This window comes from Sminthopsis crassicaudata, chromosome 3, assembly GCF_048593235.1.
Source record: "Sminthopsis crassicaudata isolate SCR6 chromosome 3, ASM4859323v1, whole genome shotgun sequence".
Lineage (NCBI taxonomy): Eukaryota > Metazoa > Chordata > Mammalia > Dasyuromorphia > Dasyuridae > Sminthopsis > Sminthopsis crassicaudata.
Window position 1 is genome coordinate 468,157,205 of NC_133619.1, and position 10,923 is coordinate 468,168,127.

Here is a 10,923-nt window from a genome sequence, read left to right on the forward strand (position 1 = left end):
TATCTGGATTAGGAACTTTGGGTACTGTTGCATCTAGAGTGTTAGTGCTTAGAACCCACTGAGAGATTAAGTGACCTAGTCTCAATGACTATGTTCATCTGGATAATATGGATTAGAGTTAGAATTTGAAATCCAGCTATCCTGAGTCTTAAGTCAGCACACATCCACTATGCCAACTACTCGGTTTTTCACAAGGTAGTCTGAAAATTCAGTAAATACCCACTGCTACTCTTGAATAAGAGATTAGGCAACATTGATCCTCTTTGCATTCTTCCTTTGCATATAGGGCAGAGTGCTGTGATGGACAAGAGGAAAAAATTTTAACCAAACATCTTCAACATTTATTCATTTTACCCCTTTGTGTCACTGACTACAGTCGATTGGCATCAAATCAATCAACTCCTGTTCAATATAACCCTTTAAAACAGCCGTAAGCTGATTTGATGCTGATTGAGAGTTCAGAAAGTTAGTTATTTGAAGGAAAGAAAGAAAAAATTAGCTTTCTACCCTAAATATTCTTATGGACATTGTTCTTGAGGTTGCATTAGAACAAAATTCCTGCATATTATCCTTTGCAAGATTAATAACACAAAGTTTCAACAATCACTCATATATTATTGAAGCCAGACAATGCAAATAGCTTTCTTATTCGCATTCTCAAAGTGGAATTCTCTCTGTGAATGGGTAAATATGATATTCCCTTTGAGATTATCATGGGTAACATCAATATTTTTTCTTTAAATACTGTTTTGAACAAATGAGATAATTTTCTTCCTAGAACTTATATACAATGTAATATGTGTAGATTCTAGGCCCAAATCTATAGAGACAGTTTGAGATCAAATAGAATGATAAACATGATATCCTAAAAAGTATCTTAACTGGACTTACTTATCCATTTGAACATTTTATTCACCCTACTGTAGATCACATGGGGTTTTTGGTCAGAGGTATTCTGAATTTTTTTTGTCTAGTTGTATTTTCCCCTTATATTTTATCACTCCAGGACAATTTTCTTGGATTATTTCTTGCATTATTGTGCCAAGATTATTTTTTTGGCCATAACTTTCAGATAGTCCAATTATTTTCTCTTCTTGATATGTTCTTCAGATTTATCATTTTTCTTATGAGATTTTCCACATCCTGTTCTACATTTTCATATTTTTTAGAATCTGTTTTGTTTTTTCTTGGTCTCGCATACCTTCAATGGCTTCCCCTTGCCCAATTTTAATTTCCAGAGAGTTATTTTCATCTTTGAGACTGTATCTCCTTTTTTTCAGTTGGTTAACTTTCTTTTTATAATCTTCTTGTTTTTTTGGAATGGTCTTTATTTATTTATTTGTTTGTTTGTTTTTAAATTTTTTCCCTCAATTTCTCCCATTTGATTTTTATTCTTTTTTAAGTTCTTCTATAAATTCCTTATGGACAAGGAGCTATTTCATGTTCTCATTGGGGTAGAAAAAGCTCTTTTTACTTCAGTAATCTCCATTAAAGATGAGTCTTCGTGACTTTTCACCAGTCTGTGTTCACCCTGAGGTGCCAATTTGTTCTATTTGTGGAGGAAACCTAATGAGTTTGAAATTTAGCAACCTAGTCTGCCATCTTCCCAGAATCCTCCCCTCTCACCTTTTTTTTTAAAGTTCAGTTTTAAAAGCTCAGTCTCTGAAAGTTGAGCTAACTTTCTCCTCAATCATGGTCAGACTCCACCAAACCTTATTAGGAATCTTGTCTAAAGTAAATTCTTGCCCATAGTATTTCACTCAAGAAAGTTTGGGGTCTTCTGAAAATAGAGATAGTCTTTCTGTTCAAGAGTGATATGATGACAGTATTCCAGACCCCCATTAGGTTTAGTCCATTTCTTTCAGGGAGTGCAATCATAGCTTGTTCAAATTATTTCTCTAAAATGGGACTATTTAAGTAATTTATTTCCTCCTCTGTTATTGTTGGCAATCTATATTTTTGTAAGTATTTATCCATTTCACTTAAGTTATTAGATTTATTGTCATACAGTTAGGCAAAATAGCTCCTAATTATTGCTTTAATTCCCTCTTCATTGATGGAGAGTTCACCCTTTATTTTTTGATACTGGCAATTTGATTTTCTTCTTTTCATTTTCTAATCAAATTAACTAAAGATTTATCTATTTTGTTTTGTCATAAACCAACTCTTAATTAGTTCAATAATTTCCTTACTTTCAATTTTATTAATTTCCCTTTTTATTTTCAAATTTTCACATTTGGTATTTAATTGGGGTTTTAAAATTAGTTCTTTTTCTAGCTTTTTTAGTTGCATGCCCAATTCATTGATCTTCTCTTTCTCTATTTTATTTAAGTAATCATCTAGAGATATAAAAATTTCCCTAATAACTGCTTTATCTTCATTACAAAAATTTTGTTATGCTGTCTCATTATTGTCATTTTCTTGAATGGAATTATCAATTATTTCTATAATTTGTTGTTTTACCCACTCACTCCTTAGGATGAGATTATTTAGGTTCCAATTAATTTTTGGTTTATTTTTCTCTGGTCCTTCATTGCATGTAATTTTTATTATCTCATAATTTTAAAAAGATGAATTTACTAGTTCTGTCTTTCTACAGTTCATTTATGAGGTTTTTATGCCCCAATACATGCTTAGTTTTTGTTTAGGTTCTATGTATGGCCAAGGAAAAAGTATGTTCCTTCCTGTCCCCATTCTCCAAATGCTATTTACCTCCTTAATTTCTTTCTTGTTTGTTTTATGGTTTAATTTATCTAGTTTTGAGAGTGAGAATGAGACATCCTATTAGTATAGTTTTGCTGACTATTTCTTCTTGAAGCTCTCTTAACTTCTTCTCTAGAAATGAGGATACTATACCACTTGGTGCATATATTTAGTATTAGTATTTAGCAAGACATAGTTTTCTTCCTTATCTCTTTTAATTAGATCTATTTTTGCTTTTGCTTGATCTGAAATCAGGATCACCAACCCTGATTTTTTTTTTTGTTTTTTGTTTTTTGTTTTTTGTTTTTATTTCAGCTTAAATATAATAGATTCTGCTCCAGGTTTTTACCTTTGCTCTGTATATCTTTCTGCTTCAAATATGTTTCTTGTAAACAATATATTGTAGGATTCTGGCTTTTAATCCAGTCCATATCTGCTTCTATTTTATGGGAGAATGCATCTCATTCATATTCACAGTTAAAATTACTAACTACATATTTCCCATCTTCCCATTTTTCCAAGTTATACTTATCTCTCTCCTTTCCCCCTTTCCCTCCTCAGCAGTGTTTTGTTTCTAACCATCACATCAATTTTCCCTTCATCTTTTTAGTCCTTGCCTCTTTCTTATGCCCTTCCCCTTCTACTTCTATTTTCCCTTCTATTAGCTTCTTTCTTTCCTTTCCCTTTTCCTCTGCTACTTCCCTATTGGGTGTGACAAGTTTCTATATCAAATTAAATATGTATGATATTTCCTCTTTGAGCCAAATTTTATGACATTAATGTTCAAACAATGTTCTTCTCCTCCCTTCTTTCCTTCAATTGTAGTCTTTTTTGCCTCTTCATGTGATATAATTTACCCTATTTTACTTCTCCTTTCCTCTTCTTCCAATACAATACCTTTTCCACCCCTAGTTTCTTTTTTATATCATCACAATAAAGTCAAATTTTATCTATACCCTTTAAATATACTCCTAATAAAGATATAGTTCTCAAGAGTTGTAGATATCATCTTCCCATGTAGGTATGCAAACATTTTAATCTTTAAAAATATACAATTTTTCTTCCCTTTTTACCTTCTTATGCTTCTCTTGACTCTATATTTGAAGAACAGATTTTCTGTTCATAGTCTTTTCATCAAAAATAATTGAAAATCCCCTATTTCATTGAATGTCTATCTTTTCCCCTGAAAAATAATACTTAGTTTTGCTGGGTAGTTGATTCTTGGCTGTAGACCAACCTTCTTTGCCTTTTGGAATATCATATTCTAGGCCCTTTAAAGTGGAAGCTGCTAAGTTCTGGGTAATATTGATTGTGGCTCCTCAATATTTAAATTATCTCTTTTTGAAAGCAGTATTTTCAACTTGATAAAATAATTCTGGAAATTAGCTATGATATTTCTTGGAGTTTTCATTTTTGCATCTCTTTCACGAGGTGATTGGTAGATTCGTTTAATGGGTATTTTACCATCTGATTCTAAGATATCAGGACAATTTTTCTTGATGATTATTTCTTGTTGTCTAGATTCTTTTTTTTGTGTGTGGTTTTCAGGTAGTCCAATGATTTTTAGATCGGCTCTACAGGATCTATTGCCAGTTCAGTTGTTTTTCTAATAAGTTATTTTACATTTTCTTCTTTTTTTTCTTTTTTTTTTCCTTTTTGTCTTCTTGACTGATTCTGGATATCTCATTGAGTCATTCACTTTCTTTGTTCAATTCTAATTTTAGTGAATTTTTTTTATAGTTAGCTTTTTTACTTCCTTTTGCATTTGGTTAACCAAACTTTTAAACGAATAGTTTTGTTCATTGACTTTTTTTTTCCATTTCACCAATTCTATTTTTTAAGGAGTTGTTTTCTCCAGATAATTTCTGTTTCCTTTTTCAAAACTCTGACTTCCTTTCCCAATTTTTCTTTTAACTATTTTAAGATTCTTTTTGAATTATTCAAAGAAATCCTTTAGAGATAAACACCAATTTATTATCACACTTTAAGGCTTCATCTGGAGATGTTTGCCTTTAATGTCCTCAATATTTGAGGTCTGTTTTTCCTATCTCCATAATAGCTATCTATAGTCAGAGTTCTTTTTATTTTTTGGTCATTTTTAAGGTTGAGATCAGCTTTTAGGGCAAAAGGGGAGATTGTCCCAACTTTCTTCTAGAGGCAATAGTGGCTTTACAGTATACAGGCTTAGTGCTGCCCAATTTGCTACATGGGTATCATTCTTATTAAATTTCCCTGGCCACAGAGGTCTCTCTACCCTAAGTCTTTCCAAGAAATCTTCTGCTGGAAATTTATTTTACTCCAAATATGTGTGGATTTTCAGGAAGAGCAGGCAAAAACCTATCTGCTATTTACCATCTTTATTTCACCCCCTAGTTAATATTTTCCCCTGAGGCGATTGGGGTTAAGTGACTTGCCCAGGCTTATACAGTTGGGAAGTGTTAAGTATCTGAGGTCAAATTTGAACTCAGGTCTTCCTTTCTCCAGAAATAGTGCTCTATCCACTGTGCCACCTAGCTCCTCCCCCTCCCCCCTTACTCCCCTCCCCTTGCAGTTTACTTCTAATTGAAATATTCCTTCTGTCATTAATTGTGTGTGGTGGGGTATTTTGTTTGTTTGTTTTTTATAGTTGTTCTTGTTGTGGGGTTTTCTTTCAGACAATTAGGGTTAACTGACTCACCCAGAGTCATACAGCTAGTGTCTGGCCCAATTTGAACTCAGGTCTTCCTTTCTCCAGGAACAGTGCTCTATTCACTGTGCCACCTAGCTGCTCTGATTCATTGGTTTTTAAAATTTTATTAAATGTTTTTATTTTCAAAACATATGCATAGATAATTTTTCAACATAGATAGACCTTTGTAAAACCTTGTGTTACAAAATATCTCTCCCTTCCCCCCACTCCCTCCCCTGGATGGCAAGTAATTCAATATATGTTGAACATATGCAATTCTTCTATACATAGCTCTACAATTATTGTGCTGCACGAGAAAAATCAGATCAAAAAGGGAAAAAATGAGAAAGTAAACTAAATGCAAGCAAACAACATCAAAAAAGAGTGAACATGCTATATTATAATTCATACTTATGGATTACATGGCTTTCTTCATCACAAGATAATTGTAACTGGCTTTAATCATCTCATTGTTGAAAATAATCACATCCATTAGAATTGATCTTTATATAATCTTGTTGTTGCATATAATGATCTCCTGTTTCTGCTCACTTCACTTAGCATCAGTTCATGTAGGTCTCTCCAGGCCTCTCCAAAATTATCTTGCTTATTGTTTTTTATAGAACAATAATATTCCATAACTTCCATATACTATAACTTACTGGGTTACAAAGGCAAGGAGGTAAGAACTCATAAACTGATGCCTTAATATACTTTATTCTGGTTATATTCTTTTTTATTCTTTTGAAAAACTTGAAATTTCTGGTCTTTTTAGAAAAAATGTTTTGAAATTCACAAAATAAAATACATAAAGAATTTGATAGCAAAGAAAACCAATTTATTGAAATGCTTTTTGGAAAACTTTTTTTAAAAGAAACTGGTGGTCTTCCCTGAAACCTATAAAGTTTGGGTCATAAAATGATTCTTGAGACTATTTTGTCGCAGTCTTGTTAAACAAAGTAAGATTTCAGAGTAGAAATGACCATAATTTAAACCACTGAAGACTTCATGTGACGAGCCATAGTAGACCAGTCATAAAACATGTCAGAGTAGCTATGATCAACTTCCCCCTATAGAATGAGTTGACCTGATGTGATTGTGGTAGATCAGCACCTGTGCCAGACACAATACTAGATATTAGGATACATAGATAAAAATGAAACATTCCAAATCTTCAAGGAACAAAGTTGCCTGGGCACTGAAATATTAGTGATGTTCATGTAGCCACAATGTGTCCACTGCAGTGTTTGAACCCACTTCTTCCTGACTCCAAGGACAGATCTAGTTAATTATGTAGTTCTCTTCCTTCCATGTTGTTTCTCACATCTGGAGATCATTGCTTAGGTTTATTTTCCTATCATATTTATTATTAGAACTAATTTGTTCCATACTTTTGCTTATTAGGTGAGTGTGTACATTTTGTTTGGTTTAAGAATTAATCCATATGTATTAAATTCTTCAAGCCTAAAATTAGGCAAATTTGTGTTCCAGTGCTAACTCTTCATCTAATTCTGTGGCTATGGGTAAGACAAGTTTTATCAGTCTTTCCTGCTCTGGGCCTGTTTCTTCATCAGTCAAATGAGAAAAATGGACTAAGTTCCTTCCAATTCTTTTTAGCTTAGGCTTCCAATAGTCATGTGATTTCCTGGTAACCAGGAAGAGCAGATAATTATATTTAAAAGATATCATTACAAAACAATCCCCAAAATTACTCTGACCAAGACTTCTAAACAAGCTGATGTGTCATTTGGTGGCAGAATCTCAACCACTGGTGCTCCTTGATAGGTCCTTTCTTAGAATCATTGTCCTCTCTCCTGCCCAATAAATTTTAAATGGGCAAAGGATTTAAAAATCCTTTTAACCAACCAACAGTGTAGTAACTGTCTGATTTTTCAGATGCAGACAGATACAGAGAGAGACAAAAAATATTGTCCCAGGTAGCTTCCAGGGACACTTGAGTTAGGTTTTTTTCTTTCTTTTTTTTTTTTTTTTTGCATTAACTCTCTACCTTTGAGTTTAATACTTCATATATAGCGGTTGCTTATTAAATGTTTGATCAATTAAATCATATTTAATATCAAATTCATGTTATGTAGATATTCCTTCATCTTATAGATTTAAGTATATAGTTGTTGTTCCCCTCCCATACACAATAGGACTTGCATGTACATGTGTGTTTCCATGCGTGTCTGCGGGATGAGAGTAAGGATATTTGGTTTTGCATAGTAGAATTTTTAATTTTAAAGATAGAAGGAGGAGAATCCCAATTTGGTAATTCAGGTTACAGGAAACATAATCTAGTACAATTCATTAACATCTTCAATAATTTAGAAATCCTGAGTATTTAATTCTCTGGGTGAGTTTAATTACCACAGGCTGCAAATAATTTAATTGGCTAGTAATACAAAGAGAAATTAAATAATACCAAAAGGCAGTTTGGTTCCAACATTATAGTTATGTATTTATTTATTGAATTCCTATGAAAAGAACCACTGTAATAGCCCCTAGACCTATGTGTTGGGGGGGAAGGGAGAAGCAAAAAAACAAAACAAAACATGACAGATATTTAGTATTCCCTGTCATAATCAGGCAGAGGCTAATGAAAATTAAAAAGTGCTTTGCATCATTATACCTTCCATATTTAAAACTGCACATATTGTCATGCTACTTGGAGACTGAGATAAGTGGCCCCATTCTACAAGTGTTATAAAGTCTAGTACATACCAAAGGAAAATGTGATTTGAGTCAGGGAAAAGGTTGGGAAAACAAATGGATCCTTGCAATATTATTCTAACTTTAGTATGCAGGGGACTGACCCTATTTATGGCCTTCTTAAATTAAAGGGATTCTTTATGCTGAAGTTGTTTCTCTCCTGATTCCTCTGGCTAACACTACTGATTCCTTTGTAGCTGCTCTTCACTGGGGTCAGGAGGAGGGCAGTGGGGGAGGCATGTCCTGTTTATTCATAGAGGACCTCCTGTTCTCTCCCATTTTCTGTTTACTGGCAGACTTATCTACATGCAAAAAGTATGTCCTCTGCTGGCAAAGACTACTCACTCTAGTCAAGCTTGCCAGCTTTTGTTGTCCTCATCTCCCTTTTTTCTTCCACTACTACTGATTTATCCTTCAGTTCTTTTAAGATAAATGGGAATGCTTTTAGTGGAGATGTGGGAGGGAAGCATTAGTTAGATCTAGTAAGAAGAATCATGCGTTTCAGTGGAAATAACACTGCATTTAGGGTTAGCAATTCTGAGATGGAATCTATGCTACTAAAAGTTGTTGAATTTGGGTAAGTCTCTTGACCTTGCTTTGGCTTGTTTCCTCCTACAAACAAACAAACAAACAAACATGAATAAATGAATAAATATGACACACTTAAGCATATTACATCCATGTTTACATATGTATAATGTATGTTTATATAAACATGTGCATGTGGCATGCTGTGTGATTTTATATATATATATATATATATATATATACATATATAAACTAAAACATGAGATAACTAGATAATTGGATATCTACATAATTGGTTTCCTTTGTAATTCTATATATTTTATTTTATTTATTTAAAAACATTATTCTGAAAAGGGATTCACAGTATTCACCAAAATGCCAAAGGGATCCATGACACAAAAATGATTAAAATCCCAGGATTACTAACATCCTATCTCTCTAAATTTATAAATACCTCAAAAGAAGTGAAAGGAATAAAATATGTGTTTATTATGTGCCAGGAACTGGACTAAGCTCTTTTACAATTTACAATTATTTGATCTTAGTAGTACTGTGAGATAATCGTTATATAATCATAAGTAAATAAGGCACATTTTCCAATTAAGGAAAATGAGGCAAACAGAGGTTAATAAACAACCTCAAGGTCACACAGCTGCTAACTGACTGATGCCAGTTTTGAACTCAGGTCTCCCAGACTCTAGGCCCTTTATTGTATTCACTATGCCATCAGCTACCTCCACTAAATAATTTTCTTTACTATGGGGTAGGTCTTTCCATTGAAGTCATAAGCAACTTTTCTCTGACTCTAAAACTCTACTTCAATTCCTTCAGCTATAAAATTGATATAATAATAGGACCTACCATACAGGGTTGTTGTGAGGATCACATACGATTGTATTTGCATTTTTCTAAATACCTGGCACATAGTTGGTACTTAGTACATTTTTCCTTCCTCTCTCCCTTGCTTCTTCTCTCCCTTCTTTCCCTCTCTTCTTTCCTTCCTTCCAATCAGTTCTAGTCTGTGGCTCTAAGAACTTGTATTCACACATGTAGAAAGTCTTAGAGGCAAGATTAGAACTCAAATGTTTGTGACTGTAAAGACAGGCATCTATCTACCATGCTAGAATGCCTCTCATCACCTAGCAATAAATTCTGATTTTGAAAATATATTACAACTCCATCTGTTAACATTTTTATTGAAGCCTACATTAAATGTTTATTCAGCTAATTTCTTCTATTAAAATATTATATTTTACTTATACATTTTATGTGTATATTATATATGTATATGAATATGCATTTATATGTTGGCATATAGGAGCCACCTGACAGTGGCTGCTGGAGATCCAACTTACAATGGATCTTCTCTTGTGAGGGCATGATACAAGGAGACTGAGAGGCAGTTGCTGTTCTCTGACCTCTCTGACTGAGAGGCCGTTGTATTGCCTGACTTCTCTCCTCTTCCCTCTATTTCCAATTTATTTCATTCCCCAATACCTGTGTCAGCAAAGACTGCCTTGCAACTCCTTCAGATGTTATGATTCACAGCTGTGGATGTTCTTGGAGAACTGACCTGTCCCTTAACAATTCCCCGTTTTTTATTTTTTGCTGTTATTTTCCCCCCACAGCATGGTCTGTATGCTGAGGAATGTAAGCAGCACTATCACTTCTGGATGGTTGTAGCAGGTGTTGATCTTATCATGGAAGCAACTTTCAAATGGAGAAGAGGATTGTAGTTATAACTGGCATTTAAGTCTCTTGGCTCAGCCCTTTGATGTGTTGGCCCATTTGATTATCCCAACTACAAAAGTCTTACTGGGGTTCTTTTTTCTTTCCTTCCCCACCGGTTACTGAAGGAACTCTGGAAGGAAGGGCCTGGGTCTCAGCAGGATAGACACCAGGAGAATGGACAAGAATAGAGTCCAAAGTCTTTATTGTCTCTTACACAGTCTGTTTGGGTCATAGTCTGACCCAGTCTCCTTAAGCAGTCTGCCAGTCTGCCAGTCTGACTTCTGTCTGACTTCCTGTTCCCAGTTCTTATATACTCTATTACAATTACATCATTACAGCATACTGAATATGTGTGAACTAGAGAACTATTACATCACCATGCTAAGTGCTAAGTAATGTAAACTAGATAACCATTGTCTCATCAATTCCTCTGAGTTAACACCGTGTTTCAAGTATGCTTCTTTCAAGTATACTTTTCTAGAGTTCTGGCTCTCTATATTTACATATAATATATTTACCTTTATATGTCTGTATAGATAATTTCCACATAGCTTTAATTCTTCTTACATTTCCTCAATATA